This window comes from Mirounga leonina, unplaced genomic scaffold (genome assembly GCF_011800145.1).
Source record: "Mirounga leonina isolate KUSES-001 unplaced genomic scaffold, KU_Mleo_1.0 Mir_176, whole genome shotgun sequence".
Lineage (NCBI taxonomy): Eukaryota > Metazoa > Chordata > Mammalia > Carnivora > Phocidae > Mirounga > Mirounga leonina.
The window spans coordinates 34,592,995-34,613,682 of NW_023270454.1; the positions used below are offsets into that span (position 1 = coordinate 34,592,995).

The following is a 20,688-nucleotide window of genomic DNA, read 5'->3' on the forward strand; positions in this document are numbered from 1 at the left end:
CAAGGAAAAAAAAAGAAAAATACAATGTATTTGAAAACCTGTAATTATTCTCAATCTGTAAATATTTGTGAATTTTATTCTAGCTCCAACATACCAAATCTTACAGAAATTCCATTTCTGCCATGCTGCTAGCCAGCTAAATACACACACGTACCACACATGTACACACACGTCTATTTATTAAAATTGTCCTAAAAAATTGGTAAAATTGATCTGATTTGTGTGGAGGCTGTGAGTATATGAAACAAATTTTAGTCCTTAAAGAGTTTAAGTCAAATTTTGATGGGAGTGGTATTTACTAAGTATGAAATGTTAATGGGTGTTTTTATGTTAACCTTTTAATACATGACTTTGGAATTTCTTTTAGAGCTGCATCTTGTTTTCTAGTTAGTAAAAATAATGATGCAAAACAGATTTGCATTTCTCATTGCATTAATAATTACTTTTGAAGTAAATTTGAAATAGTGGAATGTTTCCCTTGATATCTTTTGTCTTACATTTTTTAAACAATTTATTTATTTATTTTGGGGGAGAGGGGCAGAGTTGCATGCTCTACTGAGTGAACCAGCCAGGCACTCCAGGGTAGTTCTGTTTTTAATTTTTTGAGGAATTTCCATACTGTTTTCCACAGCGGCTGTACCAGTTTGCATTCCCACTAACAATGCCTTTTCCTCCACATCTTTGCCAATACTTGTTTCTTGTGATTTTGATTTTAGCCATTCTGACAGGTGTGAGGTGGTATCTCATTGTAGTTTTGATTTCTATTTCCCTGATGATGAGTGATGTTGAGCATCTTTTCATGTGTCTGTTGGCCATCTGTGTGTCTTCTTTGGAGAAATGTCTGTCCATTTTTTAATTGGATTATTTGTTTTTTGGGTGTTGAGTTGTATACGTTCTTTGTATATTTTGGATACTAACCTTTTATCAGATACGTCATTTGCAAATATCTTCTCCCAGTTTGTAAGTTGTTTTTTAGTTTTGTTGTTTGTTTCTTTTGCTGTGCAAAAGCTTTTTATTTTGATGTAGTCCCAGTAGTTTATTCTTGCTTTTGCTTCCCTTGCCTCAGGAAACATATCTAGAATGAAGTTGCCATGGCTGATGTCAGATAAATTACTGCCTGTACACTCTCCTAAGATTTTTATGGTTTCATGCCTCACATTTAGTTCTTTAATACATTTTGAGTTTATTTTTGTGTAAGGTGTGGGAAAGTGGTCCAGTTTCATTCTTTTGCATGTTGCTTTCCAGTTTTCCCAACACCGTTTGTTGAAGAAACTTTTCCCCATTGCATATTCTTGCCTCCTTTAATGAAGATAATTGACCATATAATCGTGGGCTTGTTTCTGGGCTTTCTATCATGTTCCATTGATCTGTGTGTCTGTTTTTGTGGCAGTACTATACTATTTTGATTACTACAGCTTTGTAATATAACTTGAAATCTGGAATCATGATACTTTTGAGTTTTGTTTATCTTTTTCAAGATCGTTTTGGCTATTCAGGGTCTTTTGCGGTTCCATACAAATTTTATGATAATTCTAGTTCTGTGAAAAATGCTGTTGGTATTTTGATAGGGATTGCATTAAATCTGTAAATTGCTTTAGGTAGTATGGACATTTTAACAATACTTGTTCCTCCATTCCATGAGCGCGGAATATCTTTTCTTTGTGTCATCTTTAATTTCTTTTATTAGTGCTTTATAGTTTTAAAAATTATTTTTATAGGGGCGCCTGGGTGGCTCAGTTGGTTGAGCGACTGCCTTCGGCTCAGGTCATGATCCTGGAGTCCCAGGATCGAGTCCTGCATCGGGCTCCCTGCTCGGCGGGGAGTCTGCTTCTCCCTCTGACCCTTCCCCTCTCATGCTCTCTGTCTCCCATTCCCTCTCTCAGATAAATAAATAAAATCTTTTAAAAAAAATTATTTTTATAGAGAAACAGTGCATGTGCGTGTGAGCAGGGGGAGTAGCAGAGGGAGAAATAGAGAATCCTCAAGCAGACTCCCCACTGAGCATGGAGCCTGGCGCAGTGCTCCATCCCAGGACCTCAAGATCATAACCTGAGTGGAAATAAGAGTTGGATGCTTGCCCTCCTGAGCCACCCAGGTGCCCTGTCATCAGTGTTTTATAGTTTTTGGAGTATAGGTCTTTCACCTCCTTAGATAAGTTTATTCCTGTGTATTTTATTCTTCTTGGTGCAAATTGTAAATGGGATGCTTTCTTAATTTCTCTTTCTGCTGCTTCATTATTAGTGTACAGAAGTGCAACAGATTTCTGTACATTGATTTTGTATCCTGCGACCTTACTGAATTTGTTTATCAGCTCCGGTAGTTTTTTGGTGGAATCTTTAGGGTTTTCTATATACAGTATCATGTCATCTGCAAATAGTGGAAGTTTTAGTTCTTCCTTACCAATTTGGATGACCTTTCTTTCTTTCTTTCTTTCTTTCTTTCTTTCTTTCTTTCTTTCTTTCTTTCTTTCTTTTTCTTCTTTGATTTAATTATTTATTTGAGAGAGAGAGAGAGAAACAGCATGAGAGGGGAGAGGGTCAGAGGGAGAAGCAGGCTTCCTGCTGAGCCAGGAGCCCAATGTGGGACTTGATCCCAGGACTCTGGGATCATGACCTGAGCCAAAGGCAGTCGCCTAACCAACTGAGCCACCCAGGCGCCCTGGATGACTTTTATTTCTTTTTGTTGTTTGATTGCTGTGGCTAGGACTTCCAGTACTATGTTGAATAAAAGTGGTGAGTGGACATCCTTGTCTTGTTCCTAACCCTAGGGGAAAAGCTCTCCGTTTTTCCCCATTGAGTATGATATTAGTTGTGGGTTTTTCATATATGGCCTTTATTATATTGAGGTATGTTCTCTCTAAACCTACTTTGTTGAGGGTTTTTATCATGAATGGATGTTGTACTTTGCCAAATGCTTTTTCTGTGTCTATTGAAATGATCATATGGTTTATAGCCTTTCTCTTATGAATGTGATGTATCATGTTGATTGAATATTGAACCACCCTTGCATTCTGGGAATAATCTCACTTGGTTCTGGTGAATTATTTCTTTTAATGTATTGTTGGATTTGGTTTGCTAGTATTTTGTTGAGGATTTTTACATCTATGTTGGCCTGTAGTTTTCTGTTTTTGTAGTGGCTTTTTTTGGTTTTGGTATTAGGGTAATACTGGCCTCATAGAATGAATTTGGAAGTTTTCCTTCCTCTTCTATTTTTTGGAGTAGCTTGAGAAGAATAGGTATTATCTGTTCTTTAAATGTTTGGTCGAGTTCACCTGTGAACGCATCTTATCCTCGAGTTTTGTTTGTTGGGGGTTTTTTGATTAGTGATTCAATTTTATTGCTGGTAATTGGTTTCTTCTAATTTTCTGTTTCTTCCTGATTTGGTTTTGGAGAAATTGCCTATTTAGTTTGGAATATTAGATATAATAGCAAATCCTATTAAGTTATTTAGATTGCAAAAATATTCTTATATGTTGTTCATTTATCCCCCTTACTGGATTTTAACAGGTTGAATATAATTAGTTAGTTTTATTGGCAGGCTCTAGTATGGTTCTCTGTGGTACATTCTCCTGGCTCAGGAAAGTTTGAGCTACCTTTCAGTTATGTCATTGAGCAGTATGGGAAGTGAGGCTTGTGGCTTGCGTTACAGCATCTTCTTCAGAGGTTGGAAAGGGCATAGCATAATAGGGTCCAAATAAATTGTTTGTTAAATAAATGGTTAAATGAATGCCTGAATGAATGAAAACATTTCAGTAGTATTTTTGGTGGAGAGATGAGCATGACCACATACTGTTTTCTTTTCAAGTAAGTATCTTGAGTGTTCAGGGGTAACTAGTCTCAAATGCTTACCCATCAGCCATTTGTAGCTCTTTGAGAATCCAGCAACAAAATGAGAATAAGAAGAACCATCATCTGGATGAGTGTCCTGGGGAAAATAGCCCCACATGCCTGCAGTTTTCTTATTGTTGTATTGCCATACAAAATTATTAGGGACTGTTGTTTAATGGAATATTTTTGTATCAGCCAGTTGACAGAATTTCAAATACTTGATATTAATGCATTTTGTAAGTTACATGGAGAATGAGGTAGCCCTCTTCTACACTGCCACTTGGTGGAGAAAGAGGCTTTTCTCTTATAAGGGCATTAATCCTATCACGAGGGGCTCTATACTCCTGATTTAATCTAACTCTATTTACCTCCCAAAGGCCTCACTTTAGATACCATTACATTGGGGATTAGGGCTTCAACATAAGAATTTTGAGGGGACACAAACAGTCCATAGCAGCTACCCTCTTTGCAGCTTTCAAGTAAAAGTTGTTCAGCGTGTCCCTGGCCAAAGGATTGCTAGTGGTGGTTGAAATTCAGACCTCTGTCTTGGTGTAAGACAGATGCCTTTTTGTAGTTACTCCTCTTAGAGGGGGTACATCTTGGCAATTTCTCAGCCCAGAGAAGATGCCTTTGTGTAATTCAACGTATATACTTTGCTTCTAAAACCTGGAGGATTCTTGTTTTGACACTGATTTACTTTGCTTAGCTCTGTTTAGATTTCATGGTCTTGGATTTTGAAGTGTCCCTGAACTTGGATAAGGCCCATCTAACCCATGCAAATATATAGCTATTCATATGTTACGAACATAGTTATCTTTCATTTTCATGAAGTATGTTTCTTAAATGATGACTAAGTTTAGTCTTCTGTGTTAATACGAATTTTGTTGTAGATTTCTTGGTAATTTTTTAGGAAAGCATTTATCCATACTACTTTTGATCTTCCAAAATTGTAATTTTTAAAAAGTAATCACTTCCTAATTTCATATAAGAAAACATAAATTTGACAAACCATGAGAGACGATGGACTCTGAAAAACAAACAGGGTTCTAGAGGGGAGGGGGGTGTGAGGATGGGTTAGCCTGGTGGTGGGTATTGAGGAGGGCACATTCTGCATGGAGCACTGGGTGTTATGCACAAACAATAAATCATGGAACACTTCATCTAAAATTAATGATGTAATGTATGGGGATTAACATAAGAATAAAAAAAAAAGAAAACATAAATTTGATTTGCCAAAAAACTGGTGTAAATGTGTATTGTGGCTGAAGGATACCTAGACTTTTAGGTGACACTAATATAAATTCTTGATTTTTGTCATAATACAGTTGTATTCAAATTAAATTATACTAACATTTCAAATTATTTTAGGTGCACTGAGTAATTAAAATCTTACTTATAATCTCTTATTAAGTTTATGGTAGAAATATTTAGGTCCTATAATTTTTTTCGTGTATGTTTTTGACAAACTGATAGTTAATGCAGGTTTAAAAAATTTTTATTTCTAGGTATGTAATTGATAAATTATTTAAATGAAACTCATTTCTTAAATCATAAATTTTTATATTTATAAAATTTAATAATTGCTAACATTTATTGAACACTTGGGAGATATAGTTTTAAGCACTTTATATGCCTTCAGTCTTCAAACCACATGAAGTTGTTTTCCTAACTAGCCCCACTGTATGTGTCCCAAAATGCAGCTAAGAGGCAGAGCCACGGTTCATGGAAGCATGATTCCAGATTGTGGAATTCCATTTTCCCCCCCAAATTCTTACTTGTTTTAAATTGGCTACATGTATCATGATCTTTTTTGTAGGTTTCCTACTCTCCTCCCTTAATTATTATTATTATTTTTTAAAGATTTTATTTATTTTTTTGAGACAGAGAGAATGAGAGACAGAGAGCATGAGAGGGAGGAGGGTCAGAGGGAGAAGCAGACTCCCTGCCGAGCAGGGAGCCCGATGCGGGACTCAATCCCTGGACTCCAGGACCATGACCTGAGCCGAAGGCAGTCGCTTAACCAACTGAGCCACCCAGGCGCCCTCCCTTAATTATTTCATGCATTCATGTGTGTAGATAAGGTAATGTTTACCAAATTAGGTAACATGATTCCAGTTGTAGCATTTCTCAGTGTAATTTAAATTAAGTATGTACAACTTCATATATGGATTTTGTTGTTGTCTGGTCTGGTATCAGACAGTCTGGTATCAGATTGGTCTGGTACCCATCTGGTACAGAATTGTACACACAGATGCTAAATATGTATATAATAATATAAAATATATACTACTACAATATGTGATTGGTTTTAGAGAAAGTCACTACCCTTAATTACTTACCATTTAGAAGATAAAGCTCTTCACATATGGTTGTATATTTAAATGAAACAACAATGGTTCCTTTATTATTATTTCATTAATAATTAAAAGACCAAATTTAGGAACTAAAAATGTTGGAAAGCAAGAAATGAAGGCTTGAGGGTAGCATTGAGGGAGAGAACTGCAGGTAGGCATATGACACACTGGGACAGAGAAAAGGGAATAAGATTAGCAGGAAGAATTTGTTAAGTGGTAATTATTGAGCATCAGTCATATGCTTGTCATTATTAGTGCTGGGGATATATTATACAGTAAAAACAGGCAAAAATTTCTGTTCCTGAAGATTAGTAGTGGGTAAAACAAGCAAATTTAGGGGTGAAAAAAGTAAAGTAGAACCAGTGGGTGGTCAAATACGTTTTTTTTTTTTTTTTTTTAAAGATTCCACTCATTTACTTGACAGAGACAGAGATAGCGAGAGCAGGAACACAAGCAGCGGGAGTGGGAGAGGGAGAAGCAGGCTTCCCCCTGAGGAGGGAGCCCGATGTGGGACTCGATCCCAGGACCCTGGGATCATGACCTGAGCCAAAGGCAGACGCTCAACGACTGAGCCACCCAGGCACCCTCAGATATGTTTTTTGTTTGAAAGAGTATCTATATTCTTATACTATTAATTAAATAGTTCCTGTTTACTTTTACATCAGAAGAATGAGGTTAGTTTGCATTTTCTAGAATTTTATATAAACTTTATATGTACAAATAGAATCACACAGTATGTTTTTTTCTGGTCTTGTTTCACTTAGAATAATTATTTTGAGATGTATCCATTTTTGTATCATTTTCCATTTTTTAAATTGCTGAGTAATATTCTTTTGTGTGGATATGTCATACATTTTTTTATCCATTCACTTGTTGAAAAACAGTCTGGATTGTTTCCATTTTTTGGCCATTACAAATAAAGCTGCAGTGAACATTTGTATACAAGTCTTTGGATACAAACTTTCATTTTTCTTGGTTAAATACCTAGGAGTGGGATGGCTGGATTATAGGGTAGGTATGTATTTAATGTTTTAAGAGCCTGTTTTCCAAATTGGTTGTACCATTTTCTCTTTCCACTAGGAGTTTGTAAGAGGTGGAGAACATACAAGGGCATGAACACCAGGGAGTGAGAATTATTGGAAGCCATCTTGGAGGCTCACTACTGTACTACCTCTTCCTTACTGATTTTTAAATTCCACCTCTAGAATCATCATTACTTATCCCATCTTTTGAGGCAAAGTATACTGATGTTTCTCAAAAGATTTTAAAGGAGCTCTTTGCATGAAATACTAGTTTCAGGGGTCCCCAACTTTCCACAGTTGGTATGAAATATAACCATAAGAAATACCTTTCTGTGTAGAATTGAGCAGAGGTAAAGGATTGTGTGCCAGCAGCACCTTAGGAGCAGGTGCTTCAAGCAAACATTTGGGGATAGGGGTGCCCTAGGTCAAGGCTTCACCCCTTTCATCCTCTGTTGTTCTGCTTGCCCATCTCAGCTATGACGGCTTGATTCCAAGCCAGCCTGCTAGCCTAAGCTCAACATAGAGTTCATCACCAAACGTGGCTCCTTCCTCGTCAGAGTAGATACCTAACCCTAGAGACCTCCATCGCTGTCTCCTTCGTGCGCAGCAGACACTTGTTTAAAAACAAAATAATTGAACCATATTTGAAAGAACTCACTTATTAGCTTGAATATTTGTTAGACTCTTTTGATAACCTGATGATGCTCTTGAGAGCTACTGAATTAGGTGGTATAATTTTTGCTGAATATTTGAAGATTGTTAGGTTTTGAATTGTTTAATCTGATTTCTATTACCTCTTGATGTTAGGTTATCAACTATTATTTTTTTCTCTATTTTTTTACTGTGGTGAAATATATATAACATAAAATTTAGCATCTTAACCATTTATAACTATATAGTTCAGTGGTATTAAGTACATTTATATTGTTGTACACCCATCACCACTGTCTGTCTCCCAAAACTTTTTTCATCTTGTAAAACTGAATCTCTGTACCCATTAAATAATAACTCCACATTCTTCCCTTATCCCCAGTCCCTGGCAACTACCCTTTTACTTTGTATCTAGGTATCATTTTTTTAATTGCATAATTATTTTTTATATTAAAATACCAAGTGGAGAATGTTTTCACATTACTGCAGATTTCAGTTTTTGACATGTACCATATGTACAATGTTTTGTATGTACTGTATGTGACAATTTGATTTCAGTTCTCTTTTTACATTTGATAGTGCAACATAAATGCATTAAAAAAAGAAAAAGGAATGTTCACTGAATTCACATTTGATAGCTGCAATTTAGAATGGAAAATTTTAAAGAAAGTGGAAAAATCGTCAGACTGGACAATTCTTAGGAAGTTACTTAGTATATAGTTCTTTTTCTCCCACTTTCCAGTTCTGCAGCTGTCATTTGTGTAAATGCACAGGTAAGAATGTGGATTTTCATTGTTTTCTCAGCTCAGTGAATTGCCTAAATATGTTCCATTACATCCATAGTCTCCTAATTCACTTGGTTATACTGATAAGCATTGCTCTACATTCTGTGGCTTCTTTGTTCACTGTCTGTCCTCTGTGGTCATTTATTTGACTCATCTTAGTGATTTTTCTTCAGCGCCTTCCAGACGTAGAAATGTGGTAGTAAAAATCATGCATATTACAAAAGAAACCTATATTTTTAATTCCTTGGGCTTCCTCTCCCCCCCGCCCCCCCAAATACACTCTACCATGCAGATGAAAGCCAAAAACTCTGGTAATGCTAGCATTTAATTTTTACAGGGATTTCTCTGATGGTTGAATAATGTTTTTACTGCTTACTATATTTTAATCCCAGATTACTGTTCTGAGTTTGTCCTTTATCAGCATTTAGTTTTGAGTGGTTACCGGTTAACCAATCTAACAAGTTTCAGTTTCCTGTAAACCTAGTTATCAAGGGGCATTTTATCTTTTTGAACCTTTATTTTAAAAATTTTTTAAAAAAACAGAGAGGGCACGCCTGCGAGCACATGCAAGAGAGAGCAAGAGCAGAGCGGGGCGTGGTGGGGTGGGGTGTGTGTGGGGGAGGGGCAAAGGGAGAGGGAAAAGCAGGCTCCCTGAGCTGGAGGAGGGTCTTGTTCCCAGGGTCCTGGGATCTGACCTGAGTGGAGGGCAGACGCTTAACCGACTGAGCCAGCTAGGTACCCCCCCTTTTTTTTTTTTTAAAGATTTATTTATTTATTTGAGAGAGCGAGAATGAGAGAGAGTACATGAGAGGGGGGAGGGTCAGAGGGAGAAGCAGGCTCCTCGCTGAGCAGGGAGCCTGATGCGGGACTCGATCCAGGGACTCCAGGATCATGACCTGAGCCGAAGGCAGTCGCTTTAACCAACTGAGCCACCCAGGAGCCCCAGGTACCCCTTTTTTGAACCTCTAAAGCCCATTTAAAACATATTACATATTTTAAATAGCTGTACATTGATTTACTCACAGTGTATGTAGATACTTGTACAGTTGTAATTAAGCATACATTTTGTAGAATGAGACTTAAGGAATAGATAATACTTAATGTTTTAATTGCTTGAAGACCAGATTGATAACACCAAGTCTCTTGTACTTCTAAATAGTCTTAATTTAGTATACACGCTGGGTCTTGTCTTTTCCCTAAAAGCTTATAAGTTGAAGGAACTAATTGCTTTTTTTTGGCCTATCCATCTATTATGTTTCAGTGACTCTAAGATACTATTAATTGTAAAGTCCATCATTATCTTATATGCCACCAAGGGAGAGAAAACATTGTTTATTAAACTATGAAACAATGCTTTCTTACCACTTAAATTTGAAAAAATTTTTTGTTGATAATTGCAAACTAAAGTTGCAAAAAATCTGCATATTCCTTTTTCTAGATTCATCTGTTATTAACATTATATCCCATTAGAGACACAGCGAGAGAGGGAACACAAGCAGGGGGAGAGGGAGAGGGAGAAGCAGGCTTCCTGCAGAGCAGGGAGCCCGATGCGGGGCTCGATCCCAGGACCTGAGATTGTGACCTGAGCCAAAGGCAGATGCTTAACGACTGAGCCACCCAGGCGCCCCTCTCTTCAGTCTTTTTTAATCTGGAATAGTTCTGCAACCTTTTTTTTTTGGTCTTTTATGATGTTGATAAATTGAGTAATATAGTCTTTTTTAAAAATAGAGTGTTTCTTATTTTGGGTTTTTCTGGTAATTGCTCATGATTAGATTCAGGTTATAAATTCCTGATAAAAATTTCACATAGTGGTGGTGTTCTTTTCTTAGGGCATCAGATCTATAGTCCTACAATAGTCATTTGGTCTTCATTGGTGATGATAATTTTTATTACGTGCTCGAGATGTTGTCTTATTTCTCCCCTGTATAGCTATTATTTTTACCCTTGCAATTAATAAGCAATCTGTGAGGATACATTTTAAAACCATGCAATTATCTTCCTCCTCTTCAAAATTTCTCCCTTAAGTTAGCGTGCATGGATGACTCTTGCCTAAACAAATCTTTATAGTGGTAGTTGCAAAACAGTAATTTTTAAACTCTAGCATTCCTTTCACATTTACTGGTCAGCCTTGGAATTCTACAGAGAGCAAGAATCCTCTCTTCTCCTCCATTTACATATTTATTTATCTACTTATTATAGATAAAACTCTTGGATTCCTATTTTTTCTAGTTGTTTATAAAGTATTATTGCCCTAAATTATTTTGATGTTCAAATTTTGATATATTTGCATTTATTCTGATGCAATAATATGTTCCAAGCTAATCTCATATCTATCCTGGAATGAGCCACTTTTCTGAGGAGCTTAGGTTCCTTTTTGGGGAATAGTCTTAAGAGACCAGGATTTGGATGCTAGGTGTTCTCATTATTCTGGAGGTATCTTTGCTTTTGGGTTCTTTCAGTTGACAGGGGAAAGAAACATGTGCATGTGTTTATATATGTAAATATGAATATATATACACACACACTTGTGTATATATACTTATATGCATCCATAAACATATTTAACTTTGTATATGTTTGTATGCACACACACACCTACATATTTTAGAATTTTTGAGTTCACACTGATCTCTCCAAATCCAGTCCATCCCTATAGGATTCTTGTTTGTCTCCCACTATTCCATATTTATCTGCCTCCCCCTCCACAGTGAGAACTCTGGCTTCCAAAAGTATCTATGTATCTCATTTGCTCAGTTGTAAAATACTTTTTTTTTTTTTTTTTTAGATTTTATTTATTTATTTGACAGAGAGAGACACAGCGAGAGAGGGAACATAAGCAGGGCGAGTGGGAGAGGGAGAAGCAGGCTTCCTGCTGAGCAGGGAGCCTGATGCGGGGCTCGATCCCAGGACCATGGGATCATGACCTGAGCCAAAGGCAGATGCTTAATGACTGAGCCACCCAGGCGCCCCTATAAAATACTTCTAAAATAGTTATAGAATTGCTGGAGCTATATACCACTACCACACACACAGAAAGCCTACCTACTAAAAAGAATCCGTTCGTTTGCTGCTCAACCCCTACTCCAAGACTGAGGCTATATATTTAGTTAAATACTGTGTTTATAAATTATTTGGAGTTCTCCTTTCTGTATTATGGTATTAATTTGAACTGCAGTTGAATTCTTTGTTTTGATTTTAGTGCCCCCTCCATCTTTCTTGATTTAATAAAAACTTATATTGAATATATGGAACATATTCCTTTCTCTCATGGGTAACCCTCTTAATTGTTTTCTGATTTGCCTTTAACCTGTTTTTGTTAAGCAAAGCAGATATGTGTGTGTGTGTGTGTATGTGTGTGTGTATAGTAGCATATGCTTTTTTTATCCCCAATAATTTTTATTTTTTTATTTTTATTTTTTTTAAAGATTTAATTTATTTATTTGAGAGAGAGAGAATGAGAGAGAACACATGAGAAGGGGGAGGGTCAGAGGGAGAAGCAGACTCCCTGCCGAGCAGGGAGCCCGATGCGGGACTCGATCCCGGGACTCCAGGATCATGACCTGAGCCAAAGGCAGTGGCTTAACCAACTGAGCCATCCAGGCGCCCACCCCCAATAATTTTTATTATGGTAAAGTATATGGAGCATAAAATTTACCATCTTAATCATTTCTAAGTGTATAGTTCAGTCTTAGTAAGTACATTCATATTGTGCAACCATCAACACAACCCATCTCCAGAATTCTTTTCATCTTGTAAAACTGAAATTCTACACCCATTAAACAATAACTCCACATTTCCCTCTTCCCTCAGCTGCTGACAACCATCATTCTCCTGTCTCTGTGATTCTGACTACTTTAAGTACTACTTGGAATTACACTGTATTTGGTTTATTGTGACTGGCTTATTTCACTTACATGACCTCCTCAGGATTCATCTGTTTTGTCATATATTGCAGGATTTCCTTCCTTTATAAAGCTGAATAATATTCATTGTGTGTATATACCACATTTTGCTTATCCATCTGTTGATAGGTACTTGGATTATTTCTACAATGTGGCTATTGTGAATAATGCTGCTGTGAACATGAGTGTACAAATCTCTCTTCGAGACCTTGCTTTCATTCCTTTTGGGTATATACTCAGAAGTGGAATTGCTGGATCATGTGGTAATCCTGTTTTTGATTTTTTGAAACTGTCATGCTGATTGCCACAGTGGCTGTGCTATTTTACATTCTCCCCAACAGTGCACAGAGGTTCTAATTTCTCCACATATTTGCCAGCCCTTCTTATTTTCTTTATTTCTTTTTTGGTAGTTAACTATCCCAATGGATGGCTCCTTGTAGTTTTAATTTGTATTTTCCTAATGATTGGGCATCTTTTTATGTGATTATTGGCCATTTGTATAGTCTTTGGAGAAATGTTTATTCAAGTCCTTTACCCATTTTTGAATTGGGTTGTTCGCTGTAGAATTTTACAAGTTCTATATAGATTCTAGCTATTAATCCCTTATCAGATATGTGATTTGCAAATATTTTCTCCCATTCTGTGGGTTGCCTTTTTATAGATAGTGTCTTTTTAAATAGACTTTTTTTTTTTTTTTTTTAGGGATGGGGAGGGGCAGAGGGAGAGGGAGAGAAAGAATCTTAAGCAGGCTCCATGCCCAGGGCTCCATCTCACAATCCTGGGATCATGACCTGAGTGAAATCAAGAGTGAGATGCTTAACCAACTGAGCCACCCAGGCACCCTGATAGTGTCTTTTGATGGACAAAATTTTAAAATTTTAATGAAGTCCAGTTTGTGGGTTTTTTTTTTTTAATGTTTCTTGTGCCTTTATTGTCATATCCAGGAAATCATTGCCAAATCCAGTGTTGTGAAGCCTTTGTCCTGTTTTAAGTTTATTACAGTTTTAGATCCAACATTTAGATCTTTGATCCATTTTGAGTTAATTTTTTCGTATGGTGTAAGGTAAAGGTGTAAGTTCATCCTTTTGCATATTCAGTTTTCTCAGAATCATTTGTTGAGAAGACTGTCCTTTCCCTTTTTTTTCTTTAAAGATTTTATTTATTTGACAGAGAGCGACACAGCGAGAGAGGGAACACAAGCAGGGTGAGTGGGAGAGGGAGAAGCAGGCTTCCCACCGAGCAGGGAGCCCAATGTGGGGCTCGATCCCAGGACCCTGGGATCATGACCTGAGGTGAAGGCAGATGCTTAACGACTGAGCCACCCAGGAACCCCTGTCCTTTCCCTTTTGAATAGTCTTGGCACCCAGCATAAATAAACTTTTTTGAACTTTACTATTTTCACTTAACAGTTTCTCATGGAAATCACTCTGTATTATTCCTTAGAGATCTTTGTCATTTTTTATAGCTGCATGGTTTTCTTTTGTGTGTATATGCCATTGTTTATTCAACTAATCTCCTGTACTTGGGCATTTAGGTAGTTTCCAATATTTCCAAATAATGCTGTGATAAATAACCTTTGATTTACTCAAAACAGTTTTTATATGGTGGAGGTATATCCCCAAGATAGATTCTTAGAAGTGGAATAGCTGGGGGCGCCTGGGTGGCTCAGTTGGTTAAGCGACTGCCTTCGGCTCAGGTCATGATCCTGGAGTCCCAGGATCGAATCCTGCATCAGGCTCCCTGCTCAGCGGGGAGTCTGCTTCTGCTTCTGACCCTCTGTCCTCTTGTGTTCTCTCTCTTATTCTCAGATAAATAAATAAAATCTTTAAAAAAAAAAAAAGAAGTGGAATAGCTGGTTAGAAGTGTAAATGCATTTGTTGTTTTGTTAGATAGTAGGAAATATTCACCTTCATGTGGGTTGAACCATTTTGCATTCCCACTAGCAATATATGAAAGTGCCTCTTTACTCACAATGTATATTGTTAAGCTTCTGATGTTTTTGCTAGTCTGATGGGTGAGAAATCGTATTTCAGCCCAGTTTTAAATTTGTATTTCTCTTATGAGTGAGTTTTTATATCTTTTCAGTTGCTTAAGGACCATTTTTATATTGCTTTGTAATTTGTATATTTATGTCTTTCATCCATTTTTTTAAAATCAAATTTGTGGTCTTTTTTTCCTTTAATTAAAAAATATTTTTGCATGTGAGGGATACTAGCCTTCTATCTTAGATATACATTGCAAATACTTTCTCCTAGTTTGCTCTTTGTCTTTTAGCTTTGTTTATGGTATTTTGTCAAAAAAACCCATTTTATTTCGTATAGTTAAATTTAATAATTTTTTTCCTTTTCTATGATTGGATTTTTAATCTTAATTAGAAAGGTTTTCCCTAAATTCAGTTTATATAGAAATTTGCCCATTTTTTTCTATTAATTGTATGGTTTCATCTTTTACATGGAGATTTCTGATCCATTCATCTGTTTTATCTTTTTGTCTTCAATTTTATCTTTTTTTCAAATGGCTATTTATTTGTCCTAGTACTAAAGGCCAACTTCACTCAAATGATTTGGATGACCACCTTTTTCATATACTTGATTTTTTATGTTGGTCTGTTTCTGAACTTTTCTGTTCTGTTTGTCTATTCGTGCCTCATTACTATACTGTTTTTTTTTTTTTTTAAACAGTGGATTATTTCTTTTTTTCTTTTTTAAAGACTTTATTTATTTATTTGACAGAGAGAGACACAGCGAGAGAGGGAACACAAGCAGGAGGAGTGGGGGAGGGAGAAGCAGGCTTTCCGCTGAGCAGGAAGCCCGATGCGGGGCTCGATCCCAGGACCCCGGGATCATGACCTGAGCTGAAGGCAGACACTTAACGACTGAGCCACCCAGGTGCCCCTACTATACTGTTTCAATTTTAGAGGTTTTGTAGGACGTTTTAATATCTGGTAGAGTTAGTCCATCTTCATAGCTCTTTTTAGTGTTTTCCTGGCTGAATCTTGTGAATTCATTTTTCTGTATTAACATTAGTATCGACTTGTCCAGTTCCATTATAAAGCTCATTGGTGTTTTTATTGGAAACACATTGCATTTATTCAATATCGTAGGTAGAACTGATATCTTAATTATATTGAGGCATTTTAACTTAGAGCATGGGACATCTTTCCATTTGTTCAAGTCTACTTTTGTTCCTTTCAGGAAAGTTTATTATATAGATTTTTATGTTAAGGTTATTTTTCTTAAGATCTTATTTATTTATTTATTTATTTATTTATTTATTTGAGAGCGAGCGAGAGAGAAACAGCATGAGAGAGGAGAGGGTCAGAGGGAGAAGCAGGCTCCCCGCTGAGCCGGGAGCCCGACGTGGGACTTGATCCCAGGACCCTGGGATCACAACCTGAGCCGAAGGCAGTCGCTTAACCAACTGAGCCACCCAGGCGCCCCTTATTTATTTTTGAGAGTGAGTGAGTGGGGGGGAGGAAAAGAGGGAGAGGGACAAGCAGACTCTGCGCTTAGCATGGAGCCCAACACAGGGCTCGATCCCAAGACCCCGAGATCATGACCTGAGCCGAAGTCAGACACTTAACCAACTGAGCCACCCAGGCACACCTTATTAAATTTATTCCTAATTATTTTTCTCTTTTATGTGCTAATATAAATGGGGTTTTCTCACCCATTATATCTTGTAACTGATTATTGTATCAGTAAGATACTTTATTCTATACTTATTGGAAACACCCTTATTTGGACATGAAATTTTTTACCATATGTCATTTCTTTGCACACATATAAAGACAAGTATAAGCAAAATAAATTGTTTAAGAGATATCTAGAACTATTTGATATTCAGAGTCCAAATCTTCCAAATCACTTTTTGATTCAGATATATGTATTTATTTACCAATATCATCCTCTGTACCATCAAAAATGTTGGTGACGTAGCATTCTTAAAAAAGTACTTCATTATCATCTCTGGGATTTTCTTGCAAGCCACTGTCACCTATTTTGCAAATTTTGATGCTGGTGCTCTCTTGATTTTATCAGAAGTTACTAATGGATGCTTTTTAAGACAAAACTAGGACTCAGTCCTTTCTCAAATGATACTTAAGTCATTTTTGACAAGAATGGCTGCATTGTCCAGTCTTACCACTAGAAATAACAGCCAGATTTCTACAGGACTATTGCCTGGTTAACAAAGATACCACTGTATGTAAAATGCACTCCTTTCAGAGATACTAAAATATGAAAATTAAAAGAGCCTTAGAATTGATGAAATATAGTATCTGGTCTTATGTTTCCTTGTCTATATTTTTATTTAACAGCTTTGTCTTCAAAAACCGTGGTTTATTTTGATTGGAATTTCCTTTTGTAGGGATTGAAATTTCATCACTGATAGGAGTGATTGCTAAAGTGGATGAGGGAAGGAAATGACAGCTTCCGTCTAGATTCAAAAATTTGTCTTTTTAAATTTATTTTAGTGTGTTTAAAGTAGTATATACTATATTAATGATATATCACTGATGTAGAAGTCAGACTTTGGGCAACTGTGGTTTACTGAAAAATCAGCCCTGAGTCAGACAGTATTTTCCAAAGATGACTGCAACAGTATCTTCCATCTCATATGTTCTTCTTACAGTGTGAATAGAAGTGATATCCTCTCCTCTTGAAACCAGAAGAGTTTTTGGGACTTTCAAAGAGTACAGCAGAAGGGACATGATGTGATTTTTGAGGCTAGGCAGAATGCTTGTGCCTGGAACCCTGAGCTGCAGTTCAAGTTCAGGTGTTTGAGATTACCAGATTGAGAGGGAGATCACATAGAGCAGCTCCAAAACTGTAGGAGAGAGAGCTGTCCAGCCACTGTCTTCTCCAGCTACCCCTACTCTCAAATCTTCCAGATCTAGCCACTGTATAACTGCACCTGCCCCAAACTGGAAAGTGAGAGCACTTGAATATTTAACATAGGGCTGTATTCAAACAGTACATTAAAAAAGAAGTGGCTTTATTGACTCAATATTCTAAATTTCTGTTGTTTTTATTGAGGTAAAGTTTACATACTTTAAAACTCAGTATTTGAAAGCATACAATTCAGTGATTTTAGTGTATTCACAAGGTTGTATAATCAACACTACTATCTAATTTGAGAATGTTTTAGTCACCCCAGAAAGAGGTTCTGTACTCAGTAACAGTCACTCCCCATGCCTCCTTCCCTCCAGCCCCTGGCAACCATTAGTCTACTTTCCATCCCTATTATCAACTAATATTTAACACTTAATTTTTAAATTTGATTGTCTATCTCTCTTAGCACATTTGAAATAATTCACTAGAAAGATCTCGAGGGTGCTTTCGGCTGTTTTGTTTGTTTCTGGCTGGTTTAATGGTAGCAGAAGTGACAGCTGAGAATGTTAACAATATGGAGGACAGAATACAAAAATTAGTGTTTGATTATCTAAAGAACAGTAATGATATGACTAATGAATGAGTATGTGCCATCAAGAAAGCATATTGATGGCTTTTTTTGAAAGAAGAAAAGTGTTTGCTGTAATGCTGACTTTGAAGCTTGGGGGTGGACAAAAAACTCTTGTAAAAGTCAGTGTTATTCTGCTACTAGAAATAAAACAAATGCAAGTTGATTAAAAAAATATTAATATCTACTTTTCAGTGTTGTTAACATTAAGTGAAATCCTGTCAGTAAGAGGTACACACAATTATCCAGAAAAAGTTCATGTAAATTTCATCCTACATTTAGATAAAATTCGTATATTTAGCCTTAATCTGAGAAAGGTATCCAAGCCATCTGGATAATTTATATCTGGATATAATATATCTGTGTGATTTTCCCTTGGAAGGCTAAGACTTGGTAAAAAAAAAAAAACTTGGATTGTAATTTCTTCTTCTTCTTTTTTTTTTTTTTTGGATCGTAACTTCAAACATAGAAACAATCATTTTCTAATAAAATATGGTAGCAATAGTAGTCTTCAAAGTGGTATGCTAAAGATGATTCATTAATGTACATGAAAAAAGTATTAGAATTTATATTTATCTCTTAATGAGTAATAAAAAAATAAAAAATGATAAAAATTTTAGCTTTACAGTAGTGCCCCTCATTGGGTCAGATGAGATTTATAGCTTGTGTGGCATCTTGAGGAAGTCTGGAGGGGTGGTAATGCAAACCTCACATATGTATTTCCCTTCAGTTTATTGTTATGTGTTTACTTGTGCCCCAAGGTTCACTCATTATAGCATGATGGAGTTTTTTTTTTTTTTTTTTTAAGATTTTGTTTTTATTTATCTGACAGAGAGAGATATAGTGAGAGAGGGAACACAAGCAGGGGGAGTGGGAGAGGGAGAAGCAGGCTTCCTGCCTAGAGGGGAGCCTGATGCAGGGCTCCATATCAGGACCCTGGGATCATGACCTGAGCCGAAGGCAGACGCTTAACGACTGAGCCACCCAAGAACCTCCATGTTGGAATTTTTAAACTTTAAATTTAAAGCTGAGATAGGCATTTTTTTTATTACAGATAAATTTTCTTAAGTAACTTTCAGTGGTATTTTTATAAATATAGATACAATCTGCCCTTTAATGTTTTAAAGTAGCATTTTAGCTTTGAGTGACAACTTCTTTAAAAAAAAAAATTAAAAAAAAATTTTTTTTTAAAGTAAGCTTTACTCCCAATGTGGGGTTTAAACTCATGACCCCGAGATCAAGAGTTGCTAAGGCAGCCAGGCACCCCAAGAACTTTTTATTTTTAAAGATTTTATTTATTTGACAGAGACAGAGCAAGAGAGGGAACACAAGCAGGGGCAGTGGGAGAGAGAGAAGCAGGCTTCCTGCTGAGCAGGGAGCCCGATGCGGGGGCTCCATCCCAGGACCCTGGGATCGTGACCTGAGTTGAAGGCAGACGCTTAACGACTGAGCCACCCAGTCGCCCCCAAGAACTTCTTTTTGAATGAAATTTATTCTGTAAAAATGGATGTTTGGAAATATTTACATTATTTTCTCACTTTGTTGCTGGAAAGGGTGTTATAAAAGTTAAACCTTGAAAAACATAGGAACAAAGTTCTAATCCATTTTTTTAAAATAAGTTATAATGAATTTTGAACTTATATTTTAAAAGCAAAACACTTTGTAATAAATTTGTAAGAAAAACTGGGAAATTATAACTGAATTTCAGTGAAGCCAGTGAATCTCATCTTATAATTGGATTTACATATATATATATATTTTTAAAGATTTTTTTTTTTATTTATTCATGAGAGAGAGAGAGGGGGGAGGGAGAGGGAGAGGCAGACTTCCTGCTGAGCAGGGAGCCAGATGCGGGCTCGATCCCAGGACCCTGGGATCATGACCTGAGCTGAAGGCAGACACTTAACCACCTGAGCCACCCAGGCACCCCTGGATTGACATATATTTGTGTATTCCTCTTCTAATTTGTTTTGACATTAAAGCTTAGATTAGATCTTTTAATTGCTGTATCACAGTTTAAGCCAAGATTAAAAAAAAATGCATATTCATTAAAATCCCTTTCACTTAAAAAAGGCAAAAATTTAAAGAAGAGGGTGCAAAATGATTTTTTCTATCAGGATAAAAATTAAAAAAATTGTTTATCTCTTTACCTCACTTAATTTCTTTTTCTTATTTTTATAACATATATATTAGATTAGTATTTAGTAGTCCATATATAATTCATTAATATGTCTTTGCTCTGATTACTTAATTTTTACTGATAAGAATGTGTAATCTAAGGTTTGGAGGTCATTAATCCAGATTATTATCTGCTGTTTCAGTGGGAAATTTGAACTCTGCATCAGTATTGAAGTGTTTCTGCTTGGAAGGCCACTATTCTGTTAGGTCATTTGAATTTGAGCATACAGGGATGCCAAATTTGTCAAGGTTATTCAAATATTTTTCTTCCTCAGTCTCTTTCTACTCTTCTGGACCTCCAATGACATGTGTGTTAGACTTTTGATACTCCAATATGTCCTTGAGATTATTTGTTTTTTTAATAATCTTTGTTCCTCAGATTGGATAATTTATGTATATGCTTTTTGATATTTAACTTTTAAATTTAAATTCAATTTAATTAACATATAGTGTATTATTAGTTTCAGAGATAATTTGGTGATTCATCAGTTGCATGTAACACACCTAGT

General features: G+C 36.3%; 1 protein-coding gene across 4 annotated transcripts in view; it reads left to right on the forward strand.

Moving 5' to 3' along the window:
- Window positions 1-20,688, forward strand: part of LRBA (LPS responsive beige-like anchor protein) — an 834,672-nt gene that overhangs the window by 91,651 nt on the left and 722,333 nt on the right. The window lies entirely within an intron of this gene.